At 52.2% G+C, this 14,822-nt stretch overlaps 1 protein-coding gene across 3 annotated transcripts in view; it reads left to right on the forward strand.

The window, feature by feature from the left end:
• The first annotated feature begins 6,849 nt into the window (after nt 1–6,849).
• GRIK4 (glutamate ionotropic receptor kainate type subunit 4) overlaps nt 6,850–14,822 on the forward strand; it is a 174,241-nt gene continuing 166,268 nt past the window's right edge. For all 3 annotated transcript variants that reach the window (XR_011735631.1, XM_065855672.2, XM_071798661.1), the window contains exon 1: nt 6,850–6,934. The gene's annotated coding sequence lies outside the window, so the exon portion shown is untranslated. The remainder of the gene's footprint in view (nt 6,935–14,822) is intronic.

A 14,822-nucleotide genomic window follows, 5' to 3' on the forward strand; every position in this document is an offset into this window, starting at 1 on the left:
TAGACGAGCCGATCAAATAAACGACTGAAAAACAAGCACCAAACCAGACAAAAATCAAGTGTATTTCTGAATTTTTAAGGTCATCTCTTTTCCCCCCTTTTCTGCAGTACGAATGTGAAGCTTCTTGAGAGATTACTTTATTATAATTGGTAATCGGAGCTCCATTATGCTTTCCTAATGACGCCGTTCGTGTTTTGCCTATTCAAATGTTATTTTATATATTCCCTTTACTGCGCTGCTGTAAATAAATGGTTCAAAATAAACAGCTCAGGAAGATCTGAGCTTTGTGTCTTCTCTCGAGTCCCATGGAGGGGTGGCAGAGAACCGTGCTGCGTCGGTTAGGGCGCTTTGATGTACAAAATCATGGATTAACTCCACGCCAGGGTGGCCTTGGTGTTTGCCCAAGACCGTCTGTAAATCACCCTTGTGTTGTATCAACCAGCCAATGGGTGCAGGTGATTGTTTCTGTTGATTTCTCTTCTCCCGGGGTATCTGTGGATGTTGGTGTGAAGTTGTCCAGTTGCTGGTGTGGGTTCTTCGACGATCGTGAAGGCAAATGTGTCACCGGAGGGATGGACTGAGGCAGCAGCACTAAGTAAAGCTCGGCCGTGTTTGCTACAGCGCGGGGCTGATATCCATCCTCAAACCTTTTTAGACACCCGTGATTCTAAAAGGAGGGTCATGGTGGCTTCCGCAGTAAGAAAACAACGTGGCGAGGGGCTTTAGAGCCGCTCTGCAGGGCTGCAAGTGTTGCAGGTTGGTTTCCAGCCCCGGTAACGGACTTGGTTATTGGAAACTGGTTCTGTGTGTTCTTGCTTGTGCTGATCCCTCCTGCATCTCCCGGATAAACTGACAGGGCTGCCTTCTTCACCCTGGGGCAGCTGCTGCTCCCTCATCCCCACCCGTGGGAAGCCAAGGAAGACCGGAGTGGTTAAACAGGGAGCTGCTGGGTGTGCTCGACAAAAGGAGAGCTCACAGATCATGGAAGGAGGGCTGGCCACTGGGAAACTGCATCAGGCTGCTGTCAGAGGATGAAGGGAGGTGATAGGAAAGCTAAGACCTCCTGAGAATTAAACCTTGAGAGAGGGGTCAAGGACAACAGGAAGAGCTTCTTCAAATACGTGGCAGATAAAACTAACAGCAGAGGTAATGTAGGCCCACTGATCAATGGGGTGAGTGCGTTCTGGGCCCCCCTCGGTTCAAGAAGGACGGGGAACTGCTGGAGAGTGGTTCTGGTGCCGCCATTGTGAGCGCTGAGGTGATTTTGGTGCCGCCATCTTGAGCCCTGAGGTGATTCTGGTGCCGCCATTTTGAGCCCTGAGGTGATTCTGGTGCCGCCATTTTGAGGCAGCTCGGGGGTCACTCCCTTGTTCTCCTGCCCCAAACAAACTGGAACACAAGAGGTTTCACTTGAATATGAGAAGAAACTTTGCAGGTCCGTTCCAGCCCCTGCCGTTCTGTGTGAGTCTGTGATTCCTCACCAGATGGAAACCGCAGCTGCAAATCATCGGCTGGGCTTTTGGCAGAATAAAACACCCAAAATATCTCCGCCGCTTTCTTGCACCAGTTTATTTCCAGATGTCTGCAGCTTATTCAGCATGAAGTGTTTTCCCTGATCAATATTTTAACCTCCTTGTTGATATTTACTCAGTGCTGCTGAATAAACTGTATTAAGTGGAGCTCCATGGATGGGAGAGTAAATCTACATTTCTATCAGCTCTCTGGAGGTTTCGCGATAATTCGTATTATCTGAGGTTATTGTTGTACTGAGCTATTAATGAGCACATCTTCCTATTGTCTCTCGGAGCTGCAGTTCTGGTGCTAAACCAATATCTCCGTTCTGCATTAACATGGAAGCGAGAAAGCTTGGTGTTGGCCTTGTCAGCTCCGCTTTGACACAACGCTTTACTTTCATAAACATGTATTGATACAACTCCACCTGCTTCCCTTTGACCTTTGTGATCAGCAGATTAAACCCTTTTCTGGGTGTCTCACTGCGTTTTTAAATCCCGCCGGGGGTTTCTGCTCCTATTTCCCCCCTCTTTCAACTCCAAAATCTAACGCTCTGCTGTCTCTTTTTCCAGCGGTTCTGCTGTTTGTTTGCAATTCAGCACAGGAACCCGATTACAGAGCTGCCTGTGCCACATTCCGCTGTGCGTGTCCCTCCCCTGGTGTTTCACCTCAAATACTGACATTACTTTAGCTTCTTTCTGGTTTATTTTTTCAGATAACTTCCGTCCTGCGAGCAGCAGCTCCGCGATGTATTGGAAGCCCCCCCAACCCATTCATCACCATCACTTTGGCGCACGCGTGCGGCACAAGTCAAACAGCCTCCCTTGTATCTTATATTGAACCCATCTTCTTTCCTCTGCAATTTCTTCATTCGGCTGCAATAAAACTTCCCCGGCACTGCTGAGTTATCGCTCGGGAGCTGGGTTCTGCGTCTGGGTTGAAGTCCTTCCCAGGCCCACAGCACAGCCCAGGGCACCTGACCCGGCGTCTCCTCCATGGGCGCATCCGTAGCCCCTGGACCAACCTCCGAAGTCGGTTTCGTTCTTCATCGTTCCCTTTTCTTAATCATTCCTCACCCAAAAGTCTCTTAATTTCGTTGCTTTCCCCCCATTTCAAAGAGAGGTGGGGGTGGTTTTGTGGTGCGTTTTTCTCCTCGTTGTGTTTTCAGGTTGGTTTTTCTGCCCTGCTTTTTTAGTGACTGCTTTTATTTCGCTTTGGTGTGTGAACGGAATACACACAGCACAAAACACCCTTTGATGGCGGTAATTACAAGGAAGAGAACATCAAAAGGCAAGGAAAATTAAGATGCAAGTGAAGATAAACACTTTGCAAATCATCAGTCCAATATTTATTTGTCTGAAGAGGATAAATCTCCCTGGGACAACGCGGGGCGGCCACCAAGTGCATCAGAGCGCGTTTGCCATTCTGACTTCGGCTCTTTAACGTTCACACGCGTTGTCTTCAGCGTAAAAAGAGAAAGCAAACAAACTGTTCCACAAAACCTTCCACATTTATCCAACTCGTCCTACTAAACTTCTTTGAGCCGTCTAAATATATATATAACTAGATGGGCTTTTTTTATGTAACTGCCACGAGATACTTATTCCACTAACCAGCTCCACAAAGCTGTTCATATCTATAAAACGATCTAATTTGGACATTTTCTATCACCAATAGAAAGCTGTTATGAACCTGGAGAAAAAATCTGGCACGCATAGAGTAGATTTATTTCTTGTGTTTCAATCAAATGAGAAGTCTTGCCTTCCGTGATGTCTTTCATCCCTGGAAACGCCTCAGCGCTCCATTCGATGGGCTCTGTTTTCCAGCGGTACTGTTATTTGCTCTTCGACTGCACCACAACCACCGGATGGAGACGATGGAGCGGCTGCTTCGGTGATTCAGGACTCAGCTCCCCGTCAGTGTGGGGTCGGAGCCCCTCTCGGTGCAACGCGGGCTAAGATCCTCTAACCAGGGGAGCGCGAGTGCTGCTGGGGCTTCTTCCCCAGCCCCTTGGGTCTGCAGATACTCGGAGTATTCCATGGAACAGCCACCCTGGTGTTTGGACAAGAGGGGCAGGCTGATCCACACTCATCGCCGCACGTTTTCTCACCCCCGGCAGAGCTGGGGAGGGCGCGTTTTGGTCTGGATAGACCTGGACCTGCAATAGTACAACTGCTGTTTCGAGCGCCCGTTTTGGGCAATTAACTCATTTTCTAAGACCATCTGATTTCCCCCTGCGCTTTGCTGACCTTAGGGGAGCATTTAGTGACTCTTCCCTGTCCCCCGAGTGTACTTTTTGGGTTTATAGTCTCATGACAACAGTATTTCCTTCCACAAACAGGATTTTCCAAGTATCAAGCTCCCTTGCTTTTGCAGGCAACTGTGTCAGCGAACCTCGTTCATAAATTGACCAGACTCTATATTAAAACTGTTTGGATGGCTTCCCCCCCCACCCCCAGGTTTGGTATCAGAAGGCATTTTCAAAACCTCTCTCCTATGCCCAGAATCCTTTTCATTTCTAAACAAAACCGGCTTTATTTGCAGATGGTTTCTACCCCACTTGTTCCCTTGCTGAATTATCTTGAGCACAAAGATCCCAAAAGGTTTTAAATAAAACACAAGTGTCTCAGAAACTGAAGAGAGCAAATGAAGTTGGAAATATTTGCAATCCAGCTGTCTTTACTGAGACTTAGTGGTGAGACAGCAGGAGAGCCTGAGATTTTCAATAGGAGGGGGGAAAGGCAGCAGGACTGATCTCAGCTGTGCTGTCCTTCAGTCTGCCCCGCAAACCTGGGGGTCCTGGGGACAGCAGGGTGAGCATGAGCCAGCACTGGGCCCTTGTGGCCAGGAAGCCAATGGGACCTGGGGTGGGTTAGAAGGGGGTGGTCAGTAGGTCAGAGAGGTTCTCCTGCCCCTCTGCTCTGCCCTGGGGAGACCACACCTGGAATATTGTGTCCAGTTGTGGCCCCTCAGCTCCAGAAGGACAGGGAACTGCTGCAGAGAGTCCAGCGCAGCCACCAAGATGCTGAAGGGAGTGGAGCATCTCCCGTGTGAGGAAAGGCTGAGGGAGCTGGGGCTCTGGAGCTGGAGAAGAGGAGACTGAGGGGGGACTCATTCCTGGGGATCAATATGGAAAGGGGCAGTGTCAGGAGGATGGAGCCAGGCTCTTCTGGGTGACAACCAGTGACAGGACAAGGGGCAATGGGTGCAAACTGGAACACAGGAGGTTCCACTGCAAGAGGAGAAGCAACTTGTTGGGGGTGAGGGTGTCAGAGCCTGGCCCAGGCTGCCCAGGGAGGCTGTGGAGTCTCCTTCTGTGCAGACATTCAAACCCGCCTGGACCCCTTCCTGTGGAACCTCAGCTGGGTGTTCCTGCTCCATGGGGGATTGCACTGGATGAGCTTCCCAGGGCCCTTCCAACCCCTCACACTCTGGGATTCTGTGATTCTGTGACAAGGTGCCCTAACTTTTATGATTCTGCACTTCTGAAGCTCCAATAATTGCGTGAAGGACTTACGGCCATGCAGAGATGTGCCCGAACTATGTTAAAGATGTCTAAAGAAAGTGGTGTGGTTACCTGTGTGTTCCTGTCCCCCTGGTCCCCGTTGGCCCCTGCTCTCCCCATCCTCAGACACGGAGCAGAACTCACGGCTCCGCAGCACGGAGCTGCAGCCCAGGCTCTGTGACTCTGCACCCTGAGGGCCACAACCACAAATTAAAAGCGAACGCAGCCCAGACACAGGGAACTGCTCTCCTGTTCTGAGCATAATGAATGCTCGGGAGCGCCTGTTGGGCAGGGTCGCTGGTGTGAAGGCACAGGGATCATTCACAAAGCAATTGACTTGTAGCTGTTGTCCTAAGGGAAATGATGTGTAAAAGGGATGAGCTCAAAGCACCCTGTGTCTGTTACCTATGTGTCTTATGAGTAATTTGTCTCTGAAGCAGAGGCGTGGTGGTGTTTTATTTTCTTCTTTTCTTTCTTCTGTGAGGCTGATCCTTTCCCTTCAACTTCTTTCTTCTCAGCAGGGAGGGAAAATGAATTTCTGTCAAATAACAGTTCACTGCTCCTAATGCAAGAGTCCAGTTAATTGATGGTTTAAAACCTTTGCTTCTCGTGCTATTTAAAACAAAACAAACAGGAAAATAGAACTGCAGTGTGGCAGAGAAGCATTCCAGTGCTGTGTGTGCCATTCCTGCCCGTTTCCCAGAGCCGGGTTGTGTCTCTGGCCCAGTGTGCAGCGCTTTTCAGGGCACAAGGAGGAGATTAACATTTAATATGAAGATTTTAGGAGGTGTGAGCGAAAGCATCTCACCCTGTGTCCTTCTCAGGTAGTGCAGAAGGAGCGGACACACAGGGAGAGTCAGAGCCCTGGCTGATAGGGCATTCAAAAGTGATTAGGGATTTGGGATGTGTGGGAGGAAGGCGCAGCATTTCCTAAAAATCAGTTATCACAGATCTCAGAGTGTGAGGGGTTGAAGGGCCCTGGAAAGCTCATCCAGTGCAATCCCCCATGGAGCAGGAACACCCAGCTGAGGTTCCACAGGAAGGGGTCCAGGCGGGTTTGAATGTCTGCAGAGAAGGAGACTCCACAACCTCCCTGGGCAGCCTGGGCCAGGCTCTGACACCCTCACCCCCAACAAGTTGCTTCTCCTCTTCCAGCGGAACCTCCTGTGTTCCAGTTTGCACCCATTGCCCCTTGTCCTGTCACTGGTTGTCACCCAGAAGAGCCTGGCTCCATCCTCCTGACACTGCCCCTTTCCATGTTGATCCCCAGGAATGAGTCCCCCCTCAGTCTCCTCTTCTCCAGCTCCAGAGCCCCAGCTCCCTCAGCCTTTCCTCACACGGGAGATGCTCCACTCCCTTCAGCATCTTGGTGGCTGCGCTGGACTCTCTGCAGCAGTTCCCTGTCCTTCTGGAGCTGAGGGGCCACAACTGGACACAATATTCCAGGTGTGGTCTCCCCAGGGCAGAGCAGAGGGGCAGGAGAACCTCTCTGACCTACTGACCACCCCCTTCTAACCCACCCCAGGTCCCATTGGCTTCCTGGCCACAAGGGCCCAGTGCTGGCTCATGGTCACCCTGCTGTCCCCAGGACCCCCAGCTCCCTTTCCCTACACTGTTCTCCAACAGCTCGTTCCAGGTGCTAAATGCGGGCTTAGGAAAACCGATCGCTTTCAGAAGCGACAGTTCCAGCGCTCCCTCGCTCCATCCCCTGTCCCCGCTCTCCTGCCGTTCCACCCTCCCTCTCCTCTCCATCCCCGCCCCGGCGCTGCCCCGCAGGCCCGCGGGGGGGCCCCCGCGCCCGGCAGCCCCTTCCGTGCCCCGGCAGCCGCCCCCTGCAGTTCCCGCGCTCGCCGCCGGGGACCCGCCGCCGGAGCGGGGCCGGAGCAGCCGCGGGCAGAGCCGCGCCGCCCAGCGCAGGTGAGAGCCGGCGGGAGCGGGGTCGGGCGGGCGGGGAGGGGGCGGAGGGGTTCGCGACGCCCGGAGGCACCGGCGGCTCCGCTTCCCGGGGGTGCGAGCGCCGGCCGGGGTCCCCCGCGGGATTCCCGGCTCCGCCGCTGCAGCGCCGCGGGGCCGGGAGCCCCCGGAGCCCCGAGCGGCCTCAGAGCCCCGAGCAGCCTCAGTCCCCCGGAGCCCCGAGCGGCCTCAGCCCCCAGGAACCCCGAGCATCCTTAGTCCCCAGGGACCCTGAGCATCTTCAGCCCCCCGAGCATCCTCAGCCCCCGGAGCCCCGAGCAGCCTGAGCCCCCCGAGCATCCTCAGCCCCCGGAGCGAGGCGCGAACCGGAGCCGAAGCCGCTCCATGCTTGGCAGCAGCACCCGCTCCCTCTCACGGCAGCACTTGCTGAAGGACTTTTCCTCGCAGCGCTGTTGGCGGCCGCAGTGTTTTTAGTGTAGGGAGAGTTGCAAAATGCCGTACTCCAGCTTTCGGCAGAGCTGAAGTTCAAAGAGAGCGGGGAGGGGGGCTCTGTATGGCCACAACTCCTGTGGGTTACCTGGGCAGGCTGTCTGGTGCGGAGATCCGTGTGGGAGCGCAGCGTGGAATGGACGCTTGCCCTGTGCTTGTGTGTTGCTGTGTTCCTGGTCTGTGAGCTACAGTCACAGGCAGTGAGGAGAATGCTGTTTAACAGCTATTTTTCTCAGCCTTTGGGTTGCAAGAAAAGGGGTTTATTGTTCTGGAACGCGTTGTGCTTGTGAATAATTTCTCTTAGAATATATGAGGTACTTGTATGCGCAGACGTGCAGGTTTGATGCTGACACAGACTCTTCTTTAATGAACAAGCCACGTTCATTCTGGGCAGCGGGAGGGGAAACTCCATGCAGAACCCTCTTCCTAGGCCCAACTTTATTGTGTGATGTTTATGCATAAACTGGCACAGCCTGGAGCTCTGCATAGCTGAGAGACAGCGCAAATGTGATTCAGCTGCTACCCTTTGTCAGGTGTTTTTCTTTCCCAGAAAGGGGCTTGAGACCTCAAGGTTGTGATCAATGGGAAAGTTAATTTAACACACCTGAGGTTTGCTGCCCCCCCACACCCGCCTCCTTTGTGCTGCTTGCTGGAAGATCCAGAGCTGCGCTCTGCCCCTCTGGGGCCTTGTGACCCCTGCGTTCAGCCAGGAGCGGAGCCTCGCGGCCCTGGGTGAGGGTCTCCAGCATCCCCGTGGAACCGCTGCCGCTCCGGTGGAGCCGTCTGTGCGGCCGGTGCTAGGACGTGTGTGCTCGCAGGTAGGTGCTGGACGTCCACTGCACTCGGTGCTTTTCTGCTTCAGTCTTCATTTTGCGTCGGGGTAGAAGCGAGCTCTCGGAAGGCAATCTGCAGTGAGGCTCCCGCTGTGCCAAGGCGTTTTTAAAGCGCCTCGATGCGAGTCTGCTTTAGTATTTATGCATATTATGCTGTGTATTTGAAGGGAACCATCTGGGTAGAGAAATAGATGGGAAGCGGCCGAACCTTCCCGTGTTGCTTTCCATTTTGGAGTTGGGCTTGATTAGGAAAGCCGGTTGTTGAGGAAGTTGCTGTGTGGCTCTTTGGGGTTTGCGGGTATTTCTTTCCCCACGTCTGCATGAATTAATGCCCAGAGTTGTACCTGGGATGTGGGGAAGAGGGAGCTGACAGGCTGTGCTGAGCCCAAGAAGGCACTAGAGCTCAGCAGAGCAAACCAGAATGCTCTTTCTTTTCTTTAAATGGCCATTTCTTTTGACCCTTTGTGCGCTGGCCCCTGTGGGGATGGTGCCTGAAGAAGGTGAGCTCTGAAATGAAGGGCTGCGAGTGGGGGCAGGTGGTCAGTGTGGCTCCTGAAGTGGGAAGCGGGGAGAGCGAGGTCTCTAAAAGCATCAACATCTCCCTGAGAAGCGTCACCTGTGAAATATTGGCTCTAAATGGGGACTTAAGGGCAGCTGCCTGTGGTTCTGGGAGACACACAGTGCTGCTGCCTGCGAGTCTCTTGCTGGAGATTTCTTTTGCAAGCTGTGCAAGGAAAATAAGCCAAGGACTCATGTGGGCTGGCAGAGGACTGAATGTCCCGATGCCAAGGAGCATGCAGCAGTCTGTGGGTGAGTGGCAACTGATTTGAGGGAGCTGGTCCTCAGAGAGCTCATCAAAGGAACAGCGAGGCAGATACGTGCAGTGCTGCCTCCGAACTGTCTGTTCCCAAAGCCAAATTGTGTTAGGAAATACCATCTCCGTCGTTGCGTGCGTGCACTCGTGACGATTTCTTTGCCGCATTGAGAAGCGGTGAGCGAAGTTTAAAGGAAGCCGGATGCCGCTGATTGCGTGGGTTCGGGTGGCTGAAGGTGGGATCTCTGCTTTGGCCTTGGTTTGGATTCCTCTTTCTCCGGGGGAAGCAGCTGGTTCTGCACGTGCGACAGGGCCAGAGCCCAGGAAAGGCCTCTTTGGCTGGAAGAGCAGCTCGTGTGTTCTTACTGGGGGTGCTGGAGCCTGCGTGGCTGGGTGGGAGGGTGAGGAAAGAGGGAGAATCAGCGTAGAATAACGCGCAGGAGAGGAGGAGCGTGATAAAGAACCGGGAAGGAGCGTATGCGTCCTTACAATCGGATATTACTGGGCTATATGGACAGAAGAGAACTCCCTCACCTAAGAAACTTCGCTTTCTTGAGGATGGTTTAAGCTTTATTCTGTATTCATTTAGGACTAAGCAAGCGCGGGTGGTCAGTGTGTTGCCTTTTTTAAAGCCTCGCTGATGCGTCTGAGTTGTGGGTATCGATTCTCGCTGACTTTGGGGCCAGATCTTCATGCGCAGCACTTGTTGGGGTCAGAATTAATTTATTATCCGTGCTTGCAGGCAGAGGACGAGACAAAAGATCCTGCGAGTCGTCTTGGAAATGGTGTGTGCTCTGGGCAAGAGGTTTCCGAGGCAGCTGAGGTATCTGTTAATGCAGGGAACCTATTGCTGCGTGTGAATAGGAGGAACACGCTGAAATGTTTGTCTAACGAGATGAGAACAGCTTGAAGGGTCTCTCTTAGACTTGAGGGGAAGCTGTGGAGAAATCAATGAGATATTAGCAACGCTGTGATTGGAGCTTTATGCAGGAGTGGGACATCTAGCTTTGTATAGAAAAGAGAGTGTGGTACTGTGCACTGGAGACCAGAAACTCCAGTTCGTTTGCCTGTACCCCTCGGGGAGCCAGTGGCACCCTCATGGGTTCTCTGAGAGCAGAAATGGGAGATCAAATGAGTTTTTAAATCTACGAGGAGGTCATGGAGCAGTTGTAAGGATCCTAATAATAATTCATTTGATCTGTGGGATGTAGCTTGGGAGGACAATTTGGAGCAGTTCAAAGGTAGGAAAGCCAGAAGTGCTTCCTGTACCTTAAAGTGCTCGACTGGTGTCAATAGGAGCCAATGCTGAGGGGCCTGCAAGGGCAGAGGCCTGGGGAGATGAGGAGCAGGGAGAAAAGTTGTTCTGGGGAAAAGGGGAGGATGGTGAGGAAATCCCTGTCTGCGATCAATTAGCAGTGATTGAATTGCTTATAGAGGGAGTAATGGAGCAAAGGAAGGAACCTGGGTGTTGTAAATCGGTAGGAATGGGGATAGTTCGTCCCAGGGCCCTGAAGCAGATAAAGTGTGAACCAGCAGCAGATGTTCACACGGACAGGATGAGTTGTGCTCCTTGCTGGGAACTTACCCAGGCAGGAATCCGCGCGGTCAAAGGAACAGATACAGCAGGAGAGGTTTTGCCTTCACAGAAATCAAACCCCAGGAAGAGCTGGGCTATCAGGCAGGTGAGTTTTGCTCCTGTGCCAGCTGTGAGGGCCTAATTATCACTTAAATGAACCTTGGGGGTCAAATTGCCATAGCTTACATGAAGAGGATGGGTGTGCGGTACAGAAACCTGCCTTCCTAATGGCGCTGAAGTTTGGAATGCTAATGAAACACTGAAAATGTACCAACAGACCTGATTTATTTGGAGTTTTCATTAGATCCACCCAAAAGCGACTATTTTAGGCAATAAATAGCGGAATGTGGGCAATGAATAGCTGTAGGGTAAGGGGCAGGGTTTGATGCTGGCTTTCCTAGTTAAGCTGTAGAAAATAGAAGTGTGACGGAGGAGTGCTGATGGGAGCACAGATAGGTGATTATGTGACGCTTCCTTCGCGCTGAGGCTGGGCTTAGTTCTTATCTTTAATGATTCGGAGGTGTAAATGGGTCAGAGCTGGGTTACGGAGAGCGTGTGTCAACAAAAAGGCTTTGCTTGTGCTGCTAAACATTTGATGGAGTTAAGTGATAATGAAGAACCAAGTTTAAAATGTCCAGCTGTAAAATGAGTCAGGGGGGATTTTGCTGAGTCCTTGTGGGACCTTCCCCTGGATTTTCCAGGTAGACAGAGACCACGTTACTGATTTATCAGGGAAGAAGGAGCCAAGACGAACTGTCCATCTATACGGGTGAGTTCTTTGCATCCTTCGCGATGGAGAGAGCCAGGCATACGTTGTTTGGTGACTCTCTCTGCTCCTTCCCCACTGGCGTTCAGCTTGTTTATTTGGTGAGCTCGGCATCAGCACAATGAGGTGGAAATAAAGCGGAGGAGCTTCATCTCGGCCTCACTGCCCGTGCAGAGAGGAGAGGAGCAGGTCGCGCTGGCCATCCCCGGCCAGGCTGCGGTGAACGCACATCCTGCGGTGACCTCATAAACCCTGCTCTGCAAGGCTTTGTAGTGAGTCTGCAAAAACTACATTCTGGGCACGAAGGAGGCGTCTGAGGTCTGAGACCCCGTGAGCACAAAATAATAATAATAATAATAATACTAATTTCCCACCCACTCGGCATGTGCTTAGCTTCTCGAAGATTTTGCTATTTTTAATAAGCAGGTCCTCTGCCTCCCCCTCCTTCCGTCCTTTCCTCCTCTGCCCCCCCCTTCCTTCCCTCCGCCCCCTTTCCCCTTTCCCCTTTCCCCTTTCCCCTTTCCCCTTTCCCCTTTCCCCTTTCCCCTTTCCCCTTTCCCCTTTCCCCTTTCCCCTTTCCCCTTTCCCCTTTCCCCTTTCCCCTTTCCCCTTTCCCCTTTCCCCTTTCCCCTTTCCCCTTTCCCCTTTCCCCTTTCCCCTTTCCCCTTTCCCCTTTCCCCTTTCCCCTTTCCCCTTTCCCCTTTCCCCTTTCCCCTTTCCCCTTTCCCCTTTCCCCTTTCCCCTTTCCCCTTTCCCCTTTCCCCTTTCCCCTTTCCCCTTTCCCCTTTCCCCTTTCCCCTTTCCCCTTTCCCCTTTCCCCTTTCCCCTTTCCCCTTTCCCCTTTCCCCTTTCCCCTTTCCCCTTTCCCCTTTCCCCTTTCCCCTTTCCCCTTTCCCCTTTCCCCTTTCCCCTTTCCCCTTTCCCCTTTCCCCTTTCCCCTTTCCCCTTTCCCCTTTCCCCTTTCCCCTTTCCCCTTTCCCCTTTCCCCTTTCCCCTTTCCCCTTTCCCCTTTCCCCTTTCCCCTTTCCCCTTTCCCCTTTCCCCTTTCCCCTTTCCCCTTTCCCCTTTCCCCTTTCCCCTTTCCCCTCCTTTTGTTGAGCCTTAACCTATTTGTTTTATAACTTTTTGCCAAAAACCAGGCAGTTTTGGCTCAATGGCAGAAGGTGCCGTTTCTCTGCAGATTGCGCTGCGTTCTGACGCTGAGGGTTTGTTCCCGGTGGCTCTCGGCCCTGCTCGGTGGCACGGGATGGCGGAGCTGTCTGTAACGGTGTTGGAGTCGGTCGGGGGGTTCACGTTGGGCGTTTGTCTCCGTAGACGATGATGGAGCAGCACGGTGCATTGGCTGGTAGTTGCTCTAATGTGGCCGGTCTTGGCAAGGGCAGCACAGAGCTGCAGGCACACGGCTTGACCTGCAAACTGTTGCATGTGCAAAATCTTCCTTTCCCCCCAAAAAAAAGGTTGGTCAAAATATATTTTACTCCAGCCATGCTCATTGTTGGCCCTTTTCTCGTTCGCTCTCGGCTTATTTCCTATCTTCACTCCGCCTCGTGTGCGGTCTGGAAACATCTGGTGTGAAGAGGCTGTGTGTGCAGGGGCAGCTTGGGAAGCGGGCGATCGCGTCTCTTTTTAAACCGACAAACGTTTGGGGCAGGGGCTGCGCTCGCGTTCGCAGAGCATCTGGTCCTCTCCACTTCCAATCCATCACTGTCGTGTGGTTTGCATTATTGTTCACACCAGGGGAAAATGGGTGTGAAGCTGGAATAATAATGTTTCACACTTGCTTTGCGTTGGGTTTGATATCCAGCAGCATTTTAACCCATAAGAAATCGAGTAGGCGGAAGCTGAAAACACAATTTACAAATAACATGTTAATTACTCTTGCTGGGAAAATGACCACTGTGCTCAATCTTCTGTCAATGGCATGTTTAAAAATCAAGGTGTGATTTTAAAATTGCAACTTAAAGGTTCAAATCAGGATAGAGGATTCAGTGCGTATCTGCAGTATAATGCGCCTTGCTCGTTTAAAAAGGGCTTGGTGGGAATATCACTCATTAAATGTAGGATATCAACGTCATAGTTTCTTTAATGAAACCAAATGGGACAGAAAGAATTCAGTGCTACTTGGTATATCCAAAGTTTTGTGTTTGGGAAACAGAGCTTTTTGGTGTTAATTGTAGTTGAACATCCCGAAGGTCTTTAAGGAGACAAGGCTTGCAGTGATTCGGGCTGACATCCCGTTTGTTCTGCTCCTGCTGAGTGTTAAATAAGATTTAAGTCTCCTCGGTCGCTCTTCAGTTGTTGGAGAACATCACAGCCAACACGAATGCAAACAAAATAGTCTGCGTGTTTGTTTATGCAGCAGATCATTAGAAAGTCTGGAGGAAAAAAAACTGTTCTGGTCTGTTAGATAATTAATCTGCATTTTAAGAATTGTCTAAAGACGTATTTCCAAGCTAGTCCATTGAGCTTCTGCTCATCTAGTCAATAATACCCATATTTAATAGTCCCTAAGAATGTATTTCCATAACGTGCTGCTAACAGTTGAGAAATCTGCATCTTTTTTGACTTAAGATGTCAGTACTCGCACATTTTCCGTGACAAATATTTTTGTGACTGTTGGTGAAAAATCCAGACGTGTCAGCTTCCAACCGGTGGGGCCGGGGATGGGGAGGAGGCCGCTGCAGGCACAGCCCTGGGCCCGGATCCCTTCAAAGGCCGCGTGAGTTGGCAGTTTCCATCTGGCAGGGGACGCTGCGAGTCTGCAAAGCACCGCCCAACACGGATCCGGGGGGAGAAGGGGCTTTGGGGGCTCTTGATCCCCAACTCCTTGTGCTGGGGGGGTCAGAGAAGCAGGAGCATGTCTGCAGAACGGGAGTCCAAGGAGTGTCTTGGGATACGTCTGGACTGTGAGATTCTGTAGTCCTTGGGTGGTGGATTTCACAGAATCCCAGAGTGTGAGGGGTTGAAGGGCCCTGGAAAGCTCATCCAGTGCAATCCCCCATGGAGCAGGAACACCCAGCTGAGGTTCCACAGGAAGGGGTCCAGGCGGGTTTGAATGTCTGCAGAGAAGGAGACTCCACAACCTCCCTGGGCAGCCTGGGCCAGGCTCTGACACCCTCACCCCCAACAAGTTGCTTCTCCTCTTGCAGTGGAACCTCCTGTGTTCCAGTTTGCACCCATTGCCCCTTGTCCTGTCACTGGGTGTCACCCAGAAGAGCCTGGCTCCATCCTCCTGACACTGCCCCTTTCCATATTGATCCCCAGGAATGAGTCCCCCCTCAGTCTCCTCTTCTCCAGCTCCAGAGCCCCAGCTCCCTCAGCCTTTCCTCACACGGGAGATGCTCCACTCCCTTCAGCATCTTGGTGGCTGCGCTGGACTCTCTGCAGCAGTTCCCTGTCCTTCTGGAGCTGAG

This window comes from Patagioenas fasciata, chromosome 24, assembly GCF_037038585.1.
Source record: "Patagioenas fasciata isolate bPatFas1 chromosome 24, bPatFas1.hap1, whole genome shotgun sequence".
In the NCBI taxonomy this organism is placed as follows: Eukaryota; Metazoa; Chordata; class Aves; order Columbiformes; family Columbidae; genus Patagioenas; species Patagioenas fasciata.